At 36.5% G+C, this 21,412-nt stretch overlaps 1 pseudogene; it reads right to left on the bottom strand.

Annotated features, from left to right (window-relative positions):
- Positions 1-2,147: 2,147 nt before the first annotated feature.
- Positions 2,148-20,844, bottom strand: LOC107529750 (transmembrane protein 106C pseudogene; annotated as a pseudogene).
- Positions 20,845-21,412: the final 568 nt, after the last annotated feature.

Raw genomic sequence — 21,412 nt, forward strand, 5'->3', positions numbered from 1 at the left:
TCAACGAAATTCAAAAGTGGTAACCTTAAAATTAAACACCCCTCATAGCATGGAATAAGAGAGCATAGCGTTTGTTTATGCCTTAACTTTAAAGCATTGCATGTTTATTAATTTAGTTCTGGAAAACACACTGTGCAGTAGTTATATAATAGTCAGGGTGTTTCACAATAGCATTAGCTTCACATTGTTCATATACAAAATAGTAAGTTATTCTCAGGTAAAACTTGACAGTCTAAAATCTCTCTCTCTCTCTCTCTCTCTCTCTCTCTCTCTCTCTCTCTCTCTCTCTCTCACACACACACACACACACACACACACACACACACACACACACAAAGGGCACCAGAATAGCATTGAAGCTATTTTCAATGTCAATCAAAATTTTGTAGCTTTTAGAATCTATTGCTCAATATTGCACATAAGCAAATTAAGTGCAAATTATATTGGCAGTGCTTAAGGGAAGCAAACTGTCTACTCTTGAATACCTTTTCTGCTGCAAACATATCTAACTATCATTGCACAGGCAAACTATGGATTCAAAAATGATCTCTATCCATATTTATAAGTTGTACCCAAATGGCCAGGGTCAAAACACTCCTGGCTGAAACTCTACCTAAATACTGCGAACATTTGTGTATCCATCAGTTTTCATTGTCTAACAATATGTGTCTTTATGATACGGTCCATTACCCGTACATAGGGCATCGCTGCTGGGATCTCTGCCTAGAGGCAGAAAGTTATCTCAAGACATTTGCTTGTAGGTAGTTCACCTGCAGGCCTTGCCTTGTCAGGGGAAAAATAGGACAAATCTTAGTAAGAGAAATTAACTTCCAGGGCCCCAAAGAAACAAAAAAGTCATAGTTTATTACAAATGAATCATTATTCATTTAAAAATAATAGTGTGTTATTACATATAAATTGCATTAAAATGAGAACACAGATTTATTGAGAAGGATTTGTATTATTAATAGAAAGAGAAAAGAAGGGAGAGAGAGGGAAAGAGGTCATTTATATATCTGAAAGAAGGTGTTTTACAAATTCGTAATTGTCACAGGGTTATAATTTCAAACTAAACTTGATCTCTTTGCTAGGGAGTTCACTTATTCTTAGTCAAGCATGACATGTTCTGAAGTAAAATGCTTGTCTGGCTTTGTCTTAATGCTCAAAAAATCTAGTCATTCTTCTCATTAATATTACTTTTATATTTTCAAATCCAAAGTGACTTATAAAACAAAGAAAAAAAATGCACCCAATTAAACTATGCATTTTTCTTTTTCTTTGTTTCTGCTGTCTGCCAGTAATGCAATTCTACAAGCCTCTAGATTCTGAAACATTTCCATCAAAGTATTTGAAAATAATTTTAAAGGTCTGTATAAGCTACAACATGTATACATTCTTTTGACTTTTTACTAGCATACATTGTTTTCAAGCTTCCAAATTTGTTTGGGTTTTGTAATATCCTGTTGGGCTACTATTTGACAAAGAATTATAGCCCTATAATTTACAAAGTCTAAGTTTCACAAAATCATTCTTTTAAATCAAAAGCAGGGTTTGTTTTCCTACCAAATCCCAAATCCTTCTCCCAGTCAATGGATGAAGGGTAAGTCAAGCTCCACATAGACTTTTAGTAAAAACAAGCATAACTTTCTACAAGAAAAAAAAGTTCTGCTTTTTTTTTAAAGTTCCTAGGCATTTGGGAGCAGATGAAAATATTTCACATATCGAATGGTCTACGCTTCCTTTTGTGTATTCAAATGTTCCGTCTCTGCTGCTTCTGCTGTGCAGAGGAAGTCCTGGTACTAGTAACAGTTCTGTCTCCGTGTGACTCAGTGGTTTTATAACCTAGTACCATGGCATGCTTTCAATTTATAATGCTCCAAGCACAGCTAAAAGGTCTGAATTAAGTTCTTAAATCCATGAGTGCCTACTATTTGCTAGGCATGGATTGGGTACCGGACAGTGATTCTGCTGGTTAGGAGAAACATAAGTGGTGCTACAGAGGCGAGATTTCCCCCCAAGTGGCAGGAGAGTGAGAGGCCCGTTTTCTCCTCGACTTCTACCAGCTGCAGTAGGTATGGCAGTCAGGCCCTGGAAGCAGGCGCCGTGTCTCCTGACAGGTGCTGTCATGCAAGGATCAAAAGCAGTTTCTACACAGCTGAAGAATTTGTCCCACAGTCCACACAGTGATGTGTCTCCAAGGTGCTCTGGATCGTGTGGCCAACGTATGAAATCCTCACTGACACGCTCATGAAGATCACTGCGCCCTGCACCTGACGCAGAAGAACACACAGGGAAAGGGTCCTCGCATCCGCGCCTGCGCCATGAAATGCCCCAGCTGCTCCCTCCGAGGTGGAATGACAGAGACGTCAGCTGTCACAAATGACCCAAACACTGTGTTCAGACACGGAGCTTGGCTGGACAGGCTTGTCACCGCCACATAGTAGAAGCTGGAGTCCCTGACTTCCCGGGTGGCTTGGACGGTGAGGATTACAAGGGAGTCCTGCTTCCTAATGTGACTTTCACCATTACGATGCAGCCACTATCCACAAGGACTGAATGTGGAAACAGGAAGAAAACCACCAGAACAAATGCCAGGAGACGGAGCAGGGCAGGCAGGAGGCCATCCTCCTTAGTTTTCCGAGGGCACACTCTCCGATCGCCGCGTGGGATCAGAGCCACCAATCCACTCACTTGCTCGACTAGAGTGGAGCCTGCCCCTTGGCACGTGAGGCAGGTGGTGCTGTCCCAGCCAGTGAACTCCACCCGTGCGAACCGGGCAATGGCTTCTTTCTGCTCCTGTGCATCCAGTGTGTCCTGTCATCTTACCGTCACTCGCAGGAGGGAGGGTGAGCAGAGGCGGAATGAATGCTGGGACCCCGTGGCCGGGATGTGCCACCTGTGTCGTGTCCTGACTCTTGGGTCCTCGGAGCAGCTGGCACTCAGTGGGCATGTGCCAAATGGCAAGCTGGCCCAGAACTGTTTGTTTTCCTCTAATCAATTCATTGAGCTATAATTTTCATAAAATAAAGTGCACAGATTTAAAATGTACAGATCAATGTGTATTGACAAAAATATGCCTTATTTAAGTACCACCTCAATCAAGACACAGAAATTTCCTATTATCTGAAAAAATATTTTTCTATCTACTGAGTCTGTTTCACTGCTCCTCATCCCCAGGCAACCACTAATTTGATATTTTTTCATTAAATTTTAGTTCTGCCTGTTTAAAACTTAATATTAACTAGTGAAAATTTTATTGTGTCTCAAACTTATTTTATTCAATGAAATTCTATTCTTTATGCTTTTAGAAAAGCAGTAGTTTGCTCCATTTAATTGCTAGGTGTAAATTCATCCATGTACCTGAAGAGGGACAGTTAGTCTTTTGCCAATTTTTGGTTAAATGATTAAAGCTTATGTGAACATTTCTGTACATACATTTTCATTTCGTTGCAGAAGATACTTAGAAAAGGAATTACCATTGTTAGGTGTATATTTACCTCTATGAAGGAATGTCAAGCTGTTTTTCAAATTTTATTATGAAAATTTTTATTATTTTATACCCTTACAGCCTCTGATACACTTGGTATTAACTATCTCTTTAGTTTTAGACATTCTGTACTGAAGTTATATCTCAGTGCAGTTTTAATTTTAATTTCCCTAGAGATTAATCATGTTTAATGTCCTTTCATTGGTCATTTGTTCCTCTCTGTTTTTTGAAGTCTTTAAATAATTCGATGTGTTTATTGGATTGTCATTTTGTTAATGATTTTAAAGATACATATGCATCTTTATATATATGTATATCAATATATTATTCTGGATACAAGTTTTATCAGATATTTATAGGGCAAATGTTGCACTGTTGGATTCTAGTATATTGCTCTCCTTTCCTTTTCATTAACAGTGTCTTTGGAAAAACAGTTTTTAATTTTGATGAGATCTAATGCATTATTTGTGTTTCTTTTATTGTTAGTGCTTTTGTGTTCTATCTAACATATCCCTCATATTTTTTTTTTTTTCTGGAGCCTCTATAATATACACTTGGTCCATCTAGACTAAATTTTTTGAGTGATATGAGATTGTGACCTAGATTTATTTATTTTTGTTTCCATAGGGTGGATGTCCAGTTTGCTCATCAACACTTGATGTAAAATCTTGCTTTTGCATATTAAATTAGCTCTGCACATTTGTTTTTTTAAAAAAGACCATACACTGTGTGTATATTCTGGATGCCCTTCTGTTCCATTAGCATACCTGTCCCTCCTTTCACCATTAGTACACTGTAGCTTTATTGAAAGTCTTCAAATCCAGTAGCAAATCCTTCAGCTGTATTTTTTCAAAAAATTTCAGCTATCATTTTCATGTTTTAGAATGAGTTTGTGGGGAAAAAAAAAAAAAAAAAAAGCTGGTGAGGATTTTGATTGGGCGATGGAAGGAAATAATCCACTCCTGGGACAGGCTAGTTAAAAAATTCTAAGGGCTCAACTGCACATGCTCAGTCCACTTACAGTGTATATATATACCAAACAGATGTCACTCCTCTCAGGATGTCTTTCACTGAAACTTGTCAAAAACAAATTGTATCTCTGGAACTTCCCCAGGTCAGACTTCTCTTTAGCCTTTTGGTTTCTCTGAGCTCTTAGTCTCCTTTAGACTCTCCTCCCTCCTATGTTCCACACATTCATTCTCATTTCATCTTTATGCCAAAAATTAATACCCCAATTCTGAATTTATAACCTGAGCCCCAATTTAGATTATGATCTTCATCTCTTATCTTTTTTTAATGTACCATGAGTGTGAGAAAGAAGTGTTCCATTCTTAAACCCTGCTCTAGCTCCTTGATACTTTATAATATAATGGAACATTTAAATGTTTCCTACTGGGCATCATGAAACCATTCTGTTTCTGTATCTGTTCTAAAATATGTATCTTTCGTATTTTTACTGCAACTCGTTTTTACCTAAATATCTTAGTGGGGGGATAGAGGGAGTCAGGAGAGAATACCATATAGTTTTTGAAATTTGTATGCTTAGTTTTGAAGCCCAAATGAGTTGAGCATTTTCTTTTTACACGTTCTGCTGGGTCCACTTTTCATCTGCTCTCCATGTCTCAGTTACTGTCACTGTTTCATATAAAGTATCAAATATTTATAAACAAAAATAACATGTTCTTCAAAAATTTTTGACAGAACCAGCAACTGAGTTATACAGTATTTTCAGTCACATCTTTTTCTGTTTTCTTTTTCCTTTTCATCTATTTATTCTAAACTCCTCGCAGAGCAGACCCCATTACCCAGGCAGATACTCAAAGATTTCAGCTACAACACTGCAGCCAAATCTCACCAATAATCTGTCCCAATTTCCTGGCTCACCTTGCCTCTCTGATTGAGGCAAATACAAAATACCCAGCGAAAACCATCACAGCAATTACTCCTAAACTGTCTTCTTATAAAAACAACATGCAGCTAGTTAGGCAGAATTAACTTTCCATTTGTTTCCAAAGATGATGCGGGGTGCCAGTGAGCTGGGACCTGAGCCAGTCAGATGTTAAGGTAACCAGGACAAATCTAATCACCACAGGTCGTTCCACCATTAGCAGGCATCAAATGAAGAGTGGCTCAATGAGCACAAACTTTTGCAACTTCGTTTCATGGTAGTGAAGATAAATACTCTCTCCAGACATTTTCAACCAGGAGGGTTACAAACTGAACATGAAGCTGATATTCCTATGGGGGCAAATACATGAGAACTGGAGGAAATGGAAGCCAGATTCCAGGCCAAGCCATGTCTGTTTTCTGAACGACATCTTAGCCCTTTCAGTTGAACGACCCAATACATTTTCTAGATCGTTGAAAATTACTTATTTTGGTTTTCCATTAGGTGCAACTTAAAACAATCTAATTGGCAATAAATGGTAGGTCAAAACACAGATAGCATTGCTTAGCTTCCTGTATCTCCTGTAGGAGGAAGTGTAATTATCCTAACAAAGACTTAGACAAGGTACAAATAAGGAGAATGGTTAATTCATTTGAGGTCAAGGAGTAACTGAAAACACAGTCAATAAATTGAAGGTTGTTTGGGAAAAGAGTATCAGTCCAATGGAAATAAACCCGAATTATACATCTGCTTGATCACTCATTTGTAAACAAATATTGATTGTGTACCAATCACATGGCAGGCACTGTACTAGGCACTGGATATTCAGTTGCAAAGAGGTCCTATCTCCCAAAGTTCAACATCAAATTTCTTTTCATTAACAAGAGACATTTTTGCATAACAGAGTGACAAATGGAAGTTATAGTTTAATTGTTAATTGACATTTTTAAAAAGCTCTTTTATGGAAATTTTTCATGATAGTTCAATTTTAATAACATGTTAATATGCATTTCCATAATGAAATTTCTATTAACTGGAAATTCTGACTATTGGCATTAATATGATAATTTAGAATGTATTTTCAATTTTCTGAAATTTGAAAAGGTTGTTATTTTAATAGTTTCTAGATGTATTTGAAAAATGGAGATAATAGTATAAACACTAAGAATGTTATTGTGCATAGTAATCTAATATTTTGACATTTTTATTAAATTTTCAGATTGCTACATTATATCACTTAATAGTGTGCAGTGGAAACAGAATCTCATGACATAAATAAATAATCTGGTGGGAAATATGCTACAATATATTTAGAATTAGAAAGAACAATTGGACAAGTATATATCTTATACTATAAATTTGTATCATAAAGTATGTAGTTATATGGTGAGAAAAGTACAGGTTTTTGTTGAAAATTAAACATTTTTCATTAATTTTAAAACTGAAGAATAATTTTATAAAAATATTTTTTTTCAACACTTCGAAAGTGGTGTGTTGTTTTACTCCACATAATTCCATTGAGATCCATTCAAGTTACTGCTTGTATCAATACTTCATTCTTCATTACTACTGAATATTAACCAATGGGACGGATGTACCAGTTTGTCTAACAGTTGCCTATCTCAGGGCATTGTGACTTGTTTCTGTTTTGGCCTACTACAACTAAAACTTGAATGAAAAATCAATTAAGGGTTTTTATGTAGACATAAGTTTTCATTTTTCTTGAATAAGTGCCCAAAGAGGTGACGGTTAGGTAGTGTGTCACACATGTTTAAACTTTTTTTACAAAGCTACCAATTTTTTTTTCCAGAATGGCTGTATCATTTTACATTCCCACCACCAATGTATGACAGTTTCTCCACATTCTTGCCAAAAATTGGTGTTGCCACTGTTTTGTTTTGTTTAGTTTAGCTGTTGTAATAGGTTTGCAGTGCTATTTCCCTGTGGTTTCTATTTGTATTTCCCTAGTGGGTAGTGATATTGAACATCTTCTCATGTGCTTATTTGCCATCCACATAGCCTCTTCGGTAAAGTGTCTTTTCATATCTTTTGTCTGTTTTTTTTAGCTTGCATTTTTTTGTGTGTTTTTGCACTTTTGAGTTTTGGGAGTTCTTTATATATTTAGATATGAGTCCCTTGTCAGATATGTGCTTTATAAATATATCTCCCAGTCTGTAGCTAGTGTTTTCATTCCTTAGAAGGGTATTTTGCAGAATAAACGCTTGCTTTATTTTGTTTTTGATAAATTCCAATGTATTGTTTTTTTAAAAAAGGATATTGCTTCTGGTATCAAGCATGAAAACTATTCTCCTAGCTTTAGGTTCCTTTATGTTCTTCCAAAAGTTTTCAAATTGTCAATTAATTATAAGTTTCCTTTGAGTTAATTTTTTGGTGTGAGGTTTAGGTGTTAATGTTTTTATTTGCCTATGGATACCCAATTGTTCCAGTACCATTTATTTTAAAGACTCTCTTTCCTGAGTTCAATTGCTTTTACACTGTTGTCAAAAATAAGTTGGGCGGAGCACAGGATTTTTAGGCCAGTATAACTATTCTGTAGCATACTAAGATGGCAGACATATATCATTATAAATTATTAAAACCCACAGAATATACAATATCAAGGGTGAACCCTAATGTAAACTATTCACTTTAAATGATAATGATGTGTCGATGTAGATTCATTGATTGTAACAAAACTACTGCTCTCATGAAAGATGTTGAGAGTGAGAGGGCTATGCAGAACCAGGAGGTGTATGGAAACTGTACTTTCCACTCAATTTTACTGTGAACCTAAAACTGGTCTAAAAAATAACCTATTAAAAAATAATTTGGGCATATTTGTGTGGGTCTGTATCATAATTCTCTAGTTCTGTGCCATTGATCTATATATATATCTATCTCTGGGACAATATGCCATTATCTAAATTGCTTTAGCTATAGAACAAATCTTAAAATCTTAAATCATGATTAATATATAATTAATACTTCAAACAGAATGTTTAATGGACATTATGTCCATTGATGTCATAATTATCTGAAGTAATATACATAAACAGTGTATATATAAAGAAAAGTTGTAATTTCTGGGCCTAATAGTACTCAATATTATCAGCATAATCTCATGGTATACCATTTGACAGGTTAACCCACAAGTAATAAAATGCCCAGATTTTAAGTTCACCTTTTCATATCTCAGTAAGAAAAATTATAACTCAATGAGTGACACAATCAAAGACAACATGGAAGTAAATGTCCAGAGATTTCATATATTCTTATTAGTATTTGTAATTATATTAGTCTTAATAATATTTACTTCTAAAAAAGAATCAGGTGATTTTATAATTATAAAAAAATATATAAATGTTCTTCAATTACATGTCTTGAATAACCAATCTCATTGAAACACCAGGTTCTTGATTTCACCATAAAACTCTATTTTCTCTATAAGAAAAAACTGCCAATCCAGATATTAACCCAACATTCTCATTAAGTACTCCAGGTTGCCTTCTTCCCACATGCCTTCCTTATTTTTATTGCTCCAAGTGTTCTGCTATTTTTACTCCACATTGTCCAATGATATATTTTTAATTTCCTTTGGTCAATTTTCGCAATATTGCTGATTTGTGTCATATTTTACAAAAGAAATGTAGCTGAATTATTATGGGAAATCTTTTAAAGACTGGTTCTTCTCTCCAGGAGCTTTGTGTTTGTAATTGAACAATAAAGGTACTCCTATGGTATTTTAATTCCTCTAGGAAGTACAGTACACTTTATTATGGCTCCTCTACTAGACCCTGAGCTCCCCAATGATATCAGGCATGCTTTACTTGTCATTTTATACACATAAAATACTAGCTCTAAGCAAATGCTCAATTAAAGTTTATTAGATGAATAGAAAAAAGAGAGGGAGACAGAAAAGAGGACTCTGACTCATTATGCATGGTATTGACTTTTTAAAAATATCACAGTTTATATTCAATAATATTCTGTGTTAGTTTCAGGTGTACAACAAAGTGGTTAGAAAATTGTGTACTTTACAAAGTGGTCCCCCCACTGCTTCACGTACCCACCTGGCCCCATACACAGTTATTACAATATTACTGACTATATTCCCTACGCTGCAATCGACATCTCTGTGACTATTCTGTAACTACAGATTTGTAGTGCTTAATCCCTTCACCTTTTCCACCCAGCCCCCAGCCCTCCTCCCCTCTGACAACTGTCAGTGTGCTCTCTGTATCTAGGAGTCTGCTCCTCTTTTGTTTGTTTGTTTATTTTGTTCTTTAGATTTCACATGTAAATGAAATCATGTGGTATTTATATTTCTGTCTGTCTGTCTTTTTCCTTTAGCATAATGCCCTCTAGGTCCATCCATGCTGTTGCAAAAGGTAAGATTTCATTCTTTTTTATGGTCAAGTAGTATTCCGCTGTGTATATGTACCAAAACTTTTTATCCACTCATTCTATGAAGACATACAGATGCCCAGTGGACATATGAAAAGCTGCTCAACCTCACAAATCATCAGAGGGATGCAAATAAAAACCACAATGAGATACCACCTCACAGCTGTCAGAATGGCTGCCATCAATAAATCAACAGACACCAAATGCTGGCGAGGGTGTGGAGAAAAGGGGACCCTCGGGCGCTGTGGGTGGGCATGCAGACTGGGGCAGCCACTGTGGAGAACAGTGTGGAGGTTCCAAAAATAAAAATGAAAAATGGAACTGCCTTATGACCCAGCAATTTCATTTTTGGGAATATATCCAAAAACACCTGAAACACTAATTTGAAAGAATATATGCCTCCTACGATCACTGCGGCGTTGCTGACAAAAACCAAGATACGGAAGCAACCGAAGTGCCCACCAACAGAGGAGGGCTGCTGACTTTTAAAGACACTTCTTTTGTGACTTTGTCAATGTCATTGGTTTTCTCAAAATAAAGTACTAGGTAGCAAATTAATATTCATTAATTCATATATTATAACGTATACGTAAGATAATATCATGAGGAATGTTTCAAATAACATTTGAAAGATTAAAACCTCGGGGAACCTTTGCACAAGGTACTCCCTTTGATTCTCAAGTCGAAACTACATTACATACAGGTCCACGGCGGGTCTCTTGTGAGTTCATGAAGTTTTTTTCTGTTCCCACATGTCATCACATGACACCTTGCCAACCCTACTAGACACATTGACATCCAAAGGGAAACGGCTTCTGACGGTGCCCCCATTTTTACCAGCTGCGGGTACTATGACCATCAAGAGAACACCATTAACGCCTGCAGGCTTCTGGTTGGTTGTGCTCCTTTCTCGGGTCTTACAAATGCGCTGAAAATGCTCTGCTTCCTTCCTCGCACTGGGCCCCTTAGGCAGCTGGACACTAACCAATCACACTATCGTTTTGATAAGAATGACTCTTTCTTACACGCCTACCTGTAGCCATATCTGTTTACAAGAAAAAACACAAAAGAGTATAGTTTGGGGCTGTATAAATACAGTCTTGAAGAGATTCCCCAAACACCTTTGTCTGTTTTCTGTTTCTTTTCTTATAAACAATATCTTCTGCCCTTGTATTCTATTTGGCATAAAGGCTTTTTATCCCAAGAAAACTGGGTTACGATGATAAAATAACGTGTGCTGGTGCATTTTATGTTAGAGCCTTTGTCAGAGTTGGGTTAGAAGCGTCTATCAGAGAAATTCACATTTTAATATCAAGATGATTGGAGAGGTTGACTGAAGCTTAGTCGTTAGTAAATATCACAGGCGTTCCTGCTTGTGTTCACTATTGCTTAAAATGGGATTACATGAACAAAACCAGGAGCGGCCTCTTAATGTATCCTTTCATCATTACATCTAATAATCATCCTCACTTTCTTTTTATGACAAAAAGCTTTTCTAGGTTGAAGAAAAATGCATGTGTTTTATAATGTTCATAATGTGTGTTTAAGCAGGACATTTTCAAGTGCTTTTAACAAGAATGAAATGGTAATAAAACAGGACATTTCAAACCTGTTTTTAAAGCTACTGCAATTGCGAGAAGGTCAGGAGCCTCTCCTATAGACAACCCCCCCTCCCCAATTCACTATTAGCAATTTATATCCAATATAAATCTTTAAAAGAAGAGAGGGAATTGAAGTTATTAATTATTCTCTTAAACTCTACCAAAATAATTGGGGGAAGTCCACTAGTACCTACAGAAATCACTATATATTTATTTTGGCTCATCCATGACTTTTTAATTTAGGCAATTAAGGCTTCAAGGTATAACTTTTTTGTTTGTTTTTGAGGTGGTTTAGGTTCACCTGAATTTAAGTTTTCCCAATGTGATGGCACCATGAGCAACATATTTTTTTTGTTTGTTTTATGTACTTTCTCTCAAGCAAATGCCCTTTTGTGTATAGCGGAGATGGACCCCGCAGGCAGAAGACACTCATACCTCATTACTGGCTCAAAGGAAATGAGTTAGTTATATTTCTAAATGCATATTTAGTCAAGGAACCAGCTTAGTAGAGCTAAAGGTATATGTCAGCTTAATTAGAATCAAAGAAAAAAGAAAAGTAATTTCTAATTTTGTTTGCTGAACACATCTGTTATCCATCACTTTATGCTAACTAGCATAATTAAGTTGGCATATTATTAGTTCTCTGATAAAATAATTATTTACTAATGTATATCTAAAATGGTATTATATTTTACATAACTTTAATAAACCAATTCTATATTTAATTTTGTATTTAGTTTCCTTTTCACGATATTTCAATTGTACAGGGCATGCTGGCTTTCTAAATGGTTAAAACAATAAACTTAAATAATATAATGAATATTTTTGTATTTGTGTACTTTTCAGTTGCACATGTCCATTCAGCATGTCAGGCAAATGGTTTTCTCCTCACCGTGTATGGTTGTTAAATTAGTCACTTGCTTATGCTTCCTGAGCTGGTTGAATCGAAAGAGGCAGAGGCAGTTTTAAATGGCTTTCAAAGCTTAAAAACTAATCAAAAAGCATATTTTCTTTTCTTCTTTTTAAAAATTTATCTTTATTGTTGAAAGTGTTACAGATGTCCCCTTTTCCCCACTGACCCCCTCCACCCCCCGACCTCCCCCACAGTATTGTCCGTGTCCCTGGGTTATGCATTTATCCAGATAAGTTCTTTGATTAATCTCTCCCCACCCACCCCCCCTCCCCACCTTCCCTCTGGGATCCCTCAGTCTGTTCCATGCTTCTATGTCTCTGGGTCTATTTTATTCATTGGTTTATTTTGCTCATTATATTCCACATATGAGTGGGATCCTGTGATACTTGTTGAAAGCATATTTTCTAATTCCCTTGGTAATAAATATTGAAATTAATTGAGATTATACTAAGCACCAACAAATTATATAGATAACCTCATAATAACATTGCGAGGTAGTACCATTATTATCTCCGTTTTTCTAATGGAACAGCAGTATCTTAAAGAAGCTAAGTAAATAGTACAAAGTCATTCAGTTCCTCAAAGGAACTGGGGTTTGACTACAAATAATCTAAATGGGCCTCCCAACGAGAGTATATCCATAATTAAAAATAACACCTTTTAAAATAATGAATAAAGATCCTTAAAAACAAAAATTTTCAAAGTGCTTTTGACTGTCTGAACCAACAGGCCCGTCACTGTACTTTTAATGTGCATTTTCCTACTGACGGATGACGTGGAACATCTTTTCATGTGCTCACTTGACATCTGTATATCCTTTTCGCTGAGGTGTCTGGCAAAGAATCTGTCCCTTATTTAATTGAGTTGTTTGTTTTCTCATTGTTGAGTTTTCAGAGTTCTTTGTTTCCTTTTGAATAACATTCCTTTATCAGATGGGTGTTTTGCAAATATTTTCTCCCAGTCTGCGGCTTATCTTCTCATTCTTGATATTGTCTGTCACAGAGCACTTTTTAATGTTAATGAAATCCGGCATATCGATTATTTCTTTCATGGAGCCTGTCTTTGGTGTTGTATGTAAAAAGTCAACACAAGGTTACTTTTTGTGAAAGGTGTGAGGTCTGTGTCTCAATTAGTTTTTTCTGCATACAGCTGTCCAGCTGTTCCAGCACTGCCTTTGCTCCGCCGCGCTGGCTCTTTGGCAAAGATCAGTTGATAATACCTATGAGGGTCTACATCTGGATTCTCTCTGTTGTTGCAGTGATCTCTCCCTTGTCTAATCTTTGGCTAATGCCACTATTATTTTGGCTGTTCTGGGTCTTTTGTCTTTCTGCTTAAACTTTAAAATCAGGTTGTTACTATCCATAGAATAAAAAGACCCATTCTTAAAATTTTAAAAAATATTCTTTAGATAAGTTTTTTAAATCTCTCTTATTTTATTTTAAACCAGGTTGGTTGAGTTCCACAAGAGTTATTAGGAAATTACTATAAATTCAAAGCTATGGACTAGGATTCACAGACAAATACACTGAATGTTCTGAGTACAGACAAAGAACATACAAAAAGTATCTCATATCAAAGTTTTAATAGAGCTTCAATAAACTGTGAAACACCTCCAGGTGCTATATATATGTGTATATATACATTCTGTATCTTTTTTTAGTTAATTTCTTTTTTATAGTTACATACCCAGAAGCAGGCTAGTTACTTTATACAATAAACCTGTTTCGTTTTTGTAAGTACTGCCAAACATTTGCTCCGAGTGATGATGTCAGACTATGTTGTCACCAACAATGTACAGAGTCCCAGTTCTTCCACACCCTTGGCACAACAGTTTATAGGGTTATTTTAAACTTTTCCAGAGAGAGAGGGGGAGGGAGATGGAGAGACAGAGAGACACAGAGAGAGAGACAGAGAGTGAGGGAGGAGAAAAATATGCCACCAAATCAGAATCGGTGAAAGACAGAGTTCCGTAAAGCTTAGGCGGATACAAGAGGACACGCCGTAGCGTTTGTACATACTGTCTCAGGAGCGGTGAAGAACACAGGTCTCCTACAAAGGAAGGCAAGAACGCCGCAAACCTATCTCAGCGTTTCTCACACGCACTAACCCCGTTCCCACCATTCTGACCGCCAGCCAGCACTCTTGAACCCGGCTTCACGTATTTGTCTTTTTCTCATTTTTTAGTTTGTCACAAGAACAATCCGATGGAAATCATCTCTAATATAATTCCTATCCACTTATCCCCTGTTCTAATATCTTCCTTATAGTCAATAATAAGTTACTGTGAATGATGGAAAAACTCTTTTATACGATCGAAAACATTTCTTCCATTAGCAGCATAAAACTTTCTGTGCCGTAGGAAACAGACCTCAGTGTGACAAAAGGACATAAACTTAAGGAAAAAAAACACACTGAGAAAAGTAATTTTTAAAATAACTCTTTGAGGAAAATGGGAGTGGAAAGGTGCATAGATTGATACAGATTACAGCTGAGGGCTGAAGACTCTGTATAAAAACCAAAGGCTCAATTAATCAAATTCCTGTCCCAAACCCACTGAATGAAATGTTTAGGACAGCGTTGCTTAATTTCATTTAACCTCCCCGCCGTTTTCTCACATTGTATAACAAAAATAAATAACCAATTACCAACTACTACTGCAGGCAAAAAACTGAAAGTGAAGTAGGTATCACCTCATCAATTCTTATCTTTTGTTTAGCAAAATAATAACCATATACTGTCTATTTTTGTATCTATATTTGTACTTTGAAAGGGTTTAAAAGGGCTTCATTATTTATCATTTCTAAGCAGCACTCTTTTAAAATTACTGGGGATAACTAAGATGAAGTTCTCTACACTTCTGATAATTTTGAAGTTTGTAGATAGTAAATTGGGAAGGAGATAAGAAAATTCAATTTTAAATAAATCTTTTTAGTATGTAGGGTTATGATCTAGCAAGCAATTTTCCCAAGCATGTGACTAAAAAGCAAGAGATATTTAAGAACGAAAAAAATTATGGAGTCTACCACATCCAGTGTTTTACTTTTTAAAAACAAATATTTACCTATTTACCATCTTAATTTTATTGTTCCCATAGTTTGTAACATGATATCTTTACTTATTATCTGTCCGTGAAAATATGTACAATTTTCTATTAAGAAATCCTAAATTAAAATCCATACTGCCACAACTATGTGTACAATATCAAGTTATCAAAAAAGGAAAAGAGACTCTTATCTTCAAAAGAAAAGTATGTCTTTTTATGCTGAAACTGGAATAATGGGCCAGGGTGAAAATGTTAGTTTTAAATAGTTTGAGATTTATAATGTGTGAAATGCATTGCGTTAAACAATTGCTATCTATTGGTGCCACACAATGCCTATAATTTTTGCATTATAATAAATGTAATGATGGGTAACAAAACAGTAATTTATTTTTTTAAAAAGCACCCTCTTTCAATGTTTAAATTGTTAATGTTTTCTTTTTCTATCTTTGAAACTATAACATTTGCTGTTACTTACCTTCTACCTAGTAAGTATTAAGGTACTAACAATCTGATCAGAAACCTCATATTGGAATATTATTCCTAAGTACGTAAGTCAGCTATAAATGTTTAATATTTACTTGATTCTATCTTATTGTCACAAAGAACTATAATAAATATGAGCATTTCTAAAAATAGTAAATTTACAAATAAAGAAAATGAGATTGCATAGATTCCTTTTAAGTAAAAAAGTTTTTTTGGTAGATTAGCAATTTATGTATTAACTTCAATTAAGCACAATGCAAAAGTTCTAAGATAATAGTTCATAACATTTATTTATATATTCATCTTTCCACAGTTATATAGGTGTCCCACGAAGGCAGTGTCTAAGCCAATACAAAACATTTCAACTAAAAGAAAATTAATGAAATTAATTTGATGTGTGAATGTATTAGTGAATAGGTCACCAATTACTAGACTTTTAAAATTACACAATCTCCCACTAACATTTTATTTCTAATATTATCGGACAATGTCTACTACTCTATCTTCTCACCAGATTTTCAGAACTCCAGCTTTGTCAACACCTCCCTAGGTTCAGCCTTGGTCCCTCTGCTGACGTTTCCTTCTAAGTCCCTCAGAGAGCCCGCGTGCTCGGACCACACACACCTGTCAGGAGACTGCTCCTAAACCTGCCTCTAGCCCAGACACCTTCCTGTCATGCTGTTACATTCAGTTCCACTTGGGACTTATCCAAACAGTAAACTGATCATTTTCACTCAAAAATATGTTTTTATCTAATTTCTTGCCTACCACATTAATACCTTCAATGTACCAAGTACTTCTGGCCTCCACGATTTCTTTCCGGTTTATAGTTTCCACTTGTTTATCGATTATTCCTGGCATCAGTTATCTTTTTATGCCTAGACAATCACATTAGAGTTCTTTGTAGTGTTTCTGCTGCACCCATTTCTAATATAGTCCATACCAATTGGAATTTCTCAAATATGATTTATACAAATATCTAAATGTTATGTTTTGCAACACGTGAAACATATAACTTGGGTTTCATATATTTAATCTCCTCTGGAGTTCTCTTTCATCATCTGGTTGCCCTCACATACTTTTTTCCACATTCATATTCTGATTTTGTTTAATAGACCAGCCATTTCATGCAACCCATTATATTTGCTGTTCTTTCTAGAAACTTTGTTTTTCCATCGCTCCATAGACAATTCTCTCCCAACTTCTGCACTTTGCCTGGTATTTTCTTTACGATCTGTGCTGGCTTTTTGCCTGTTGGAGCCCTCCTCTGACCAGCTCTGCAGTACCTGTGCCCCTGAAATTCAGCTCTACAGTGGCTTCGAGTAAACCATTTGACCCCCGGGAAAAGGAGCCCAGCAGGAAAGCAGCTGTCTACACCGGAGGTCAGGGTTTTTATCTCCCTCATCTCTGCCAAGCTGCAGAGTGGACACTGGCTCTGCTCCTCTGCTCACAGGCACGGCCCCCATCAGAAGTCCCTTCTCACACGATGCAGATTTTTCCAGTTTCTAGTAACGCCTCCCACTCTAGCAACACAGGCTCTAGGGGGAATGATTCTCATCATTGCTAGCCCCTGGGTCCTTCCTTAACCATGTGTCGCCGTTTATCACCTGAGGCTCCTGGTCCAAATCAAAACGTGCCTTCTCGCTGTACCTCTTTATTCCATTATAGCCGTCTCCTTTCCCCAGTCCGTGCTGATGTCTTCTGTAATAACTTAAGAGTCCTGTATTTAACATTGACCCCTATCTCACACCAAAACCGATGTCAGGTGAACAAGAGAATTAAACGCAGATAGGATACGATAATGTCTTCATCACCTGGGTAGGGGAAACTTCCCAAACGGACCCTAACAGAAAATGCAAAGGAAAAGAACTGTAATAAAATAGTACATATTGTATGTTGCATTTATTTAACATTCAACAACAGGTAAAACGGCAAGACGGGGAGGGCATTTAGGACAGCCGGGGCCTTGGGGGAGGGAGTGAGCAGCGAGCGGGCCGGGGTCCTGCCTGCCGGCGGTATTCCAGCCCAGCCCCTGACGGTTTCGGCGACTGTCTTTGTGATACTCCCAGTGGTTTACAGACACCTGTTATGAACCTTTCTGTTTTTCTTATGCCTCAGTTGACAGGACAGAGGAGATAATAAAACCAGGTCCCTAAGAAAGTCAAAGGTGATGCAGTCAGAACAAGGGTGAAGAAAGGAAAGAAAAAGGAAAACTGTAAATAGGAGTGGATGCATTTTTGGAGGCAGGCAGAACAAGACCTTTAAAAGGTTCCCGTGTGGTAAATTCAAATTTTCTGGTCCATTAGAGGTAAGCTGAAAGTTCAGAGAAAAGGCATTTGTAAAGAATGGAAATGTTCTGACCATCACGGGGAATAGAAAAGCCAGCAGATAGTAGCCCAACAAGAGTAGACGTGATGAAGAATCTGGCCCCGTAGCGACACCAGGTTACTGGGGGCTTTTAAGCCGCACCGCTCCTTCTTCCCCTGCTACCCCACATCTGGCAAGTTAATAAGGAATCCTGGGCACCGCTTCCTTTGACTTTGTGGGGTAGCTGAATCATGTAAGTGCCGTCCCAAGTACATGCTGAATAATCTCCCTGGATCCACCCTCTGCCACCATAGTAAACCTCATACCAGTGTCCTTTCCCTAACCTCTCGACACATTTTGGACGAATTTCAGAGGCCTCCTCCTATTTCTCCCAGAAAGCATCAAATTGTGAGTAATAAACCTTTCATACCATCGTGGTGCCCATGGCATTACCATTGTCAACATCCAAACATTATCAGCTTCAAAACTTAGCTGGGGGTTTGGGTGGGGCACTGATGCCATCGCTGTGGGGTGATGGTCACAGTGGGGCTGATGGGGAGCTCCGAGGGCCTCTGTGCCATTGTTGTGTTGGGGCGCTCCTGCGTTCTCATTTCAACACCAGCTCAGGAAAGGGGAACCAACAAGTAGTTAGCAATACCTTACTACCTGATTTTACAAGGTATGAAATTCAGACAAGTAAGCAAAAAATACTTCCCTCAATCTCTGTTCTAAGTATTATTAATTTGTCCTCTGTATCGTTGTTTTTTCCCATGATTATTTCAATTTAAACACAAACAGTCTAGTGTACTTTACTGATACTGGCCTTCAGCAGAAAAATCTTGCCAAGGCATTCCCATCTGCAGGTACATATGCTTTCAGACTCTCTCTTTCAGGCGACAGAAGGTTAAATATATGCTGCTAGGGGAAAAAAATGCCTTAATTTTCTTTCATTTTTTACTGAAGACAGCAGATAAACATTTATATGGAGATCTCTACCTGCAGGCATGAATGTGCTTTAAGAGAAAATTTCTTAAGTTATGCAAGATGCTTTGAAAAGGAATTCTTTAGTGTGTTAGCTAATTACAAACCTATTCTGAAAAAAGAATGTTTACTTTGAATATTCTAGGAGTTTTTCCAGTTCTTTTACTGTATTGCAGTCTGTTTGCTCACATCTTCAGGAGATAAAAGAAATAAATGTAACGTATTTTTTATAATCTTATTCTAAGATTTTATTAAAAAGAGTATCTGTACTGTTGGTTTTAAGTCTTGGCTGATGGTTGGTATTACAAATATGAGGTTTTTTTAGTCTCAATGAAATCTGTTCAAAATAATGACTGAATAAAATGTAACTACATGGCATTTATTCCAGAGATTGAAAAAAAAACCAAACCCCTTGTTCTTGAGGGAGTAAATATTTATACTAAAAATAAAATGGCCTATTTTGTCTCTTTTATGAAAAAATCACAGAAATCACAAGAAAATACTGAGTCATATCATTAGTCCAAAAGATTATTATCAAGACACTTGTTATTAAACAATCCAAACTAATAAAAACAGTAGAAAAATTAGAGACAGGCTAAAACATGTATTTACATTTAAGTATTATATTTCGATTCTTCAATTATCTGACAATTTAAATTTAAAGAAAAATAGAAGAATTTTCTCTTATAAATAATTAATTTTCAATAAATACTACAATTCCTATCAGCATTAGAACAGAGCTCTGACTATGTTCTCTGAATTCCAATCTCAGATTGATTTACAATCACTTAAAGTATACAGATACTTTACTTCTTTTTTCACTTGACTATGACTCCTATTTTTAATAACCTAAATTGGTTTGATATCTCATGAGTAATACAACATTCCCAAAACAGCTACTCGTACCGAGGGTTGAAACATTCTAAGTTCATTCCATTTTGACTCCAAATGTTGTTGAAATCTTCAAAGCTAATGCTTTGAAATATTTTATAGCTAATTTAAATATTTAGTGCTGTTGTCAGTCTCAGAGTCAGGGAACTTAACTAGCTCAGAAAGAATATCCTATCACTAGGATATGCCTTTGGGAAAATTATTTCCTCTTATTATTGAAGTAAATCATTAATATATTTTGACGCTTTCATTCATCTATAATACCTCAGTGATGTTACAACATTTTAACTGTGGCTAGGGTACACAAAGTGTGATATGTCTTAGTTCTTTTGTTACTGTTGTAATTAGTTATTAATAATGGGAAAGGTGCAAAAGGAAGACCAGGTATCATAAGCATGTACATCTGGGCAGCTTCACCAGGAAGCTGAAACTTCACTCTCCTCCGGGAACCACAGGTCCACTCCCTGCAGATCACTGTGGGAAGGGGTTCAAAAAAGGGGAGATGGGTGCATGCTCAGTGAGGTAGGGGTGATGCAGGGAAGGTGCCAGTCAGTCTAACCTGGAACAAAGATAACCAGCTAAAGGGGGTGGAGCCACTGCAATCACATGAAATCTTAGGTTAAAATCCTGAGACAAAGGAATTTCTCTCTTATTCCTCTGGCTTTGCTCTTGCTTTCTTTCACTCTGCACTTGTCTGTGCGCATAGTCATGTGACCCCAGAAGCTGCATGGCCCATGGCCATGCAGACCTCATATGCAATGGACTGGACTGGATAAATATGGTTTGTTTTCTTTTATATTTTAAAATCTCAGGACTTACCAGAGCCTTTAATAAGCCACTGGGCATTGCGAATCTTTATTCTGATTTTGAATGTTTTTGTGGAGGGAGGCAATTCCCAAAGGATCTGGTTATTTTCCTTTCTCCAATGCATAGCCACCATGGTAAATGTCTACAGGACCCTTTACAGAAAGTTAGGAGAAAAAGTAAAGTATAAATTCTAGTATAATTTAGAGAATACAGTTAGGAAGGATCTATCCTAGTACTTCTGAATTTCAAACATTTTAACACACTCTCTTTTTATTTTATTCCTGCTCAATGACTGCTTTGCATAATGCCTTCCACCATCCTTTGTTTTGCCTTAGATTAATAAAGTGTTGTAAGATTTATGCACAGCTAACATATCACTTTTTTTATGATAATCAGGCACTAACCACCTGTTGCTTTATTGATTGTAATATTATACTTAACTATGGAAGGAGAAGAAACAGCTTGTCTATTTGAATATGATCTTAGATCTCAAAGAAGGTTTTCTTCCAAAGTGTTACATTTTAAGTAAATACAAATAAAAAAAAAAGCAGAACAGCCAAACTCTAAGTTGCTTCAAGGTGTTGCTAAAGACAAGTTAAGCAACAAA

Source organism: Miniopterus natalensis, chromosome 4 (genome assembly GCF_054644295.1).
Source record: "Miniopterus natalensis isolate mMinNat1 chromosome 4, mMinNat1.hap1, whole genome shotgun sequence".
Taxonomy (NCBI): Eukaryota; Metazoa; Chordata; class Mammalia; order Chiroptera; family Miniopteridae; genus Miniopterus; species Miniopterus natalensis.